Below are 4,848 nucleotides of genomic sequence, written 5' to 3'. Positions count from 1 at the left end.
CCAGCACGTATTTCAACAGGACTCTGTTTAGATGTTCTAAGGCGGATGCTTTAACTGCCGATATATTTCTTTCCTGTAGCCAATTTTTGTAACTATGTGTTATAAGTTTTTCTACGGCATTGTATAATGACTTTCTTTAACCAATTTCAATCCGGAATATAGAACATTATGGATATTAGTGTAGGTGTTGGGAATTGTCTAAATTAGTTCATAATAACTAGTCCTCCTAATCTCCTGTTGCTCTATAGAATATTTCCATGTGAAACACTCTGCAGATCCACCTGCCTCAGTTTCTTTTGCCCCCGTGGTCTGGAGACATGCTTAGCAGGCATGGGCAGTTGCCTCAACCCAAGCGTCAACCTTGATATAAGGTCATAATGCATAAAGTGATGGTACCAAAATTAAGAGGTACTCAGAATAAAAAAATGATAGTTCAAGAGACACCCTTAAAAAAAATTACTGCAGTTTTTCTGAAGTAATACTGCAGTTTTTTGGACATGAAAAAACTGCAATACTGCACATTTACTGCAGTTTTACTGCATTTGTACTTCACTGTACTGCAGTTTTACTGCACATTTACTGCACTTTTTTTTTTATATTGCAAACCTACAGTTGTGCTTCAATGTACCGCAGCTTTATTGCATTTGTACTTCCGTACAAAAATAACTGCAGTACAGTGAAGTACAAATGCAGTAAAACTGCAGTAAATGTGCAGTAATACTGCAGTAAAAGTGCAGTATTGCAGTTTTTTCATGTCCAAAAAACTGCAGTATTACTTCAGAAAAACTGCAGTAATTTTTTCGTAAGGGACGTAAGCCCAAAGAATTATGTAAAAAGTCATTAATTGCTATTTAGCTCTGGGCCAATGAAAAATTTCAGTTTAAAATAGTAAATGTAATACAAATGCGCAAAATATGAAATAATGCCATTGTTTTGTTTTAAATACAAACATTTGGATAAAATCTATGCCCGTCTTAAACCTTCGCTTTAGATTTTAATGACAGCAGCCATTTTGAACGGACTGCAGGCATTTTTTTAATCCAATCTTCTACAATGCAAGTGCTTGTTCAGAGCTTTTGGGCTGGAGATAAATCTATCACAAATAATTAAATATAACTATTTGTATAAATCTCAACGGAAAGAAGAGCTAAAAAAACAGATATATTAGCCCATATTAATTAACGGAGATAAAATGTATCACTGTTTTTATCTCATATATTCCCATCGCGATCTACGCAAGGATCTCTATGCAACTACTTTTACTGCGGATAAAATTTACCTCCGGCATCCGATCCAGCCCAATTAGTGAATCCGTGAGCGGCATCACCGTACAGTTCAATTACGGCTGCACTTAATAATACAAATGTGAGACTTTGTATTTCTTTGATCTTAAACGGATATAAGCAATGTTTGCAAAGAGGTAAATAGTCTTCGCTAATGGCCGAAACGCTTAAGATCCATGGTTTATATAAAACTAATATAAAGCAGAGAGTGGTTTATTACCACGGTTTCCTGATTTATGGCTAACATTATGACTTTATTTTGAAATGGCCCCATGAAATATTAATGCGCGGTACGATAACAATAGTCAACAAGAAGAGTTCACGGTTTATCGAAAGGATAGGTTATTATTACATGATTTATACCCGCTTTCGTTGTGATCGCTAAATTAGCCCTTTCCATATTAGATGGCACATATTTGTCAGATATTACAGCTGCCACCCTTCCTTCTTTAAACCAGTGGCATATATTGTTAACTTTAAAAGCCACTGAGTAGTTTATAACCCATATGAATTATTGATAGCAGATGTTCTTAGCCATGATCGTGCCCATTCTAATAGAATGCCTTTATAACAATCGCTTTAATCGCAGTATGTGATTGATGGGAGTTATTGAAACGGACTGTCAGCTTCAATATTAATCCTATTGACATTAAAATGCTTTGCATTCCTATAGATCTATACGTCTTGCTTGTAAATAACCGGAAAGCAGTTACAGCATATGCAATCTGTCATTAGTTGTGTTCTCTTAGTATGGTTTATAGCCAGTGATTTTAGATTAATTAAATATATATTGTATTAACCCATTAATCCCTAATCTGGGAGATGGTTTGAATTAATCTACATCTATCACTTTATGTTAATATATTGTTAAATCAAGCCTATGTTGAAAAACTGACTATTGATAACGCGATTTGATAAGTGTGCACACTGAGCTGACGGCAGTTTCAGTAAGCAGGACGTTAGTTAGGAAGGCAGAAAGCAGTGACTGCCCTGGCAAATATAGGCCTGTTGACAGGTATGCCCTCTGATAAGAGAAAAGCTTGGGGTCTGTAGTAAAATAGCATGAGCAAAATTAAAATTGAAGTTGATCAGTGGTTATTAATAACGAGCTTGTTAGGTGTGATTTTCAAATTAGAAAAATACTAATTACGCTTTCATGCAAGATCCACCATTTCTTTCTTTCTTTTTATTAAGTTTTAAGGGTTGTTTTTTTTCACAAAAAACCCAAATTTTAAAAACTTTTTACAATTTCTTAAACAACCTATCAGTGCTTGCTTTTGTCTCATATGACAATTAAAAATCCCACTAAAATTATAAAAAAAATTTACATGAATAAATAATTATTTCTGTTATGAGTTTGGACAATGTTAATAATGCTGCATTTAGTTATTAAATGTTAACTTAAGACGAGTAGGTAGAGTTGCATCTTAGTTAAATAGAGCATAAGAAATGGTAGACGCTATTAAAGTAAGGAAATTGATGATAAAGATGTGTGTGCGTGAGTGTGTGTATGTATGTGAGGGGGAGCAGAATAAAAATTAGACAGAAGATGAAAAATTTAAAAGACAGACAAGCAAAATATGGGGAAGGAGATAGAAAAAGATGTCAGCAAGCGAGGTGCAGAAAAGAGAGGGCCAAAGAAATCGCCAAAGACGAAGGAAAGAACAAAAGGAAAAAAGCCAAGAAGATGAGAAAAATAGCCTTTCCTGGATAATTGCTCCTTATCACTTTAACAATGTATCAAACATCCATAAACGTATGTTAAAATCTTTTGTTTTTTTATTATCTTGGTTTTTTTTCATAAAGCATTTTACTTTTTACCATTTTTTTCATATTGTATTTTTTTTTTTTTTTTAATTTAACTGTATTTTTTCCTTTTAGCTATTAGGATAGTCACACAGACTTTCATGTAAGATTTAAATGCATAAAGAGTAATTAAAACTACATCCGTAAAATGTGTGGACAGAAAAAAAATAAACTTTAATGGAAGGGCTAATTAATAAATTATAAATATCATAATTACTAATGGGCTAAGGGTTTTTAATCCTTTGAGTGACTGAAGGGTTCATAACCTATTGTGAGCTATTTTGCATTCAAAGGATTTAGAAAAAAATTTTTGACCAGAATAATATATTTAATAAAAAGTTTAAAAAATATCTAAAATATAAATACGTCTGTACATACATCTGGCTGAAACCAGCGATTATTGTGCATAAAGTATATAAGAAAAGAAGTTGAAGCAAATGCAGTGATGTAAATTAATGTATGTATTCCAGGGGGGGGGTAGATTTTTACCTCTGGGGTTGCTGTACCCCAGTAAATCCAATGGGATCCATTGATTGTGTCCTTATTGCAACGTGGCATAGAAACATAGAGTTTGATGGCAGACCCATTATTTTTTTGTATTAGCCTCTACCACTTCTGATAGAAGGTTGTTCCATTTATCTACCACCCTTTCTATAAAGTAAAACTTTCTTGCATTAGATCTACACAAGACAATGGCCTTCATAGCACCTATTAAGCAGTAGGCACATGAACTACTTTAAAATATATATTTATATATTTTCCTTCAGACTCTTCCCTTCTTATGTAGTGCTGCAGCAGCTGGAGGGCCACAGGTTGGACGCCCCTCACCTAATAGATGCTCAGTACGAGTGTCTTGTGTTTATTTGGGTTATTGTTACTTTTCACCTTATTGTAATAGCACTGCATATAAATACATGGATTCTATAAATAAAATATAGTAATAATTATAGTAATAGTTATAATAACAATAAGCAATAGTTTCTTTGTGACCTTTTGAGTGCTAACCAGGACCCAGCGTGCCAAACACATTCGCCACAAAAGCAAATCATTTTCTTTTATTTGTATACATTTAGACAAAAGCCTTGTCTTTTCACCTCACACATTAGTTCTGGAAAGGTCTGCTGATTGTTTGTGACTAAATGACAGCTTATATAAAGGTGATTATATGAGTTCGGCAGCACCTTAACTTAGCTGATGAGCCTAGTATGTAGACAACTACTATAGCTAGGAACGCATACAACTTACATACAAACTATTGACTGACTGGTAGTTGGTACATTTTGAGCTCTGTACGGGGTAGCTGCCCCACTGTCCCCTCTATGTAGGCAGTGGGGTACATGGACCAGTTAGGAAGATCTTCTGAGGCAGCTGTAAAATCCAATGGAGGTCTGTGCTGTTCAGGTAAGGCAGGCAGGTGGCCATGACTCCCACCGCACCCACTTTTGTGTCCAACCGCAACCCTATCAGGTTCTTATCACACCCCCTGATTTGGACATCTGGAATGTTGGAGGGTATGATATAATTAAAGTGCAACAGTTATATGTAACAAGACCATGTCTGAGTATCCAGTCCCTAAGTAAAGACCCTCCCAAACAACCTCCATCACCCCCACCAAGCCTTGAATGTGCATGCGGCGCTTTCTTGTTTGAGTAGCTCTACCTCTTTAATGATGAATGTGCTGTCAGATGCTCAGTTGGTGCCTAGTGTTTGGGTATGGTGCCATGACTGTAGAATGGGGGCAGGGCTGACGATGATGATG

This window comes from Sceloporus occidentalis, unplaced genomic scaffold, assembly GCF_023333645.1.
Source record: "Sceloporus occidentalis isolate IW3139 unplaced genomic scaffold, rSceOcc1.0.p SCAF_262, whole genome shotgun sequence".
Taxonomy (NCBI): domain Eukaryota; kingdom Metazoa; phylum Chordata; class Lepidosauria; order Squamata; family Phrynosomatidae; genus Sceloporus; species Sceloporus occidentalis.
The sequence above is the reverse complement of the archived record's forward strand: the minus strand, read 5'-3'. Positions refer to the sequence as shown.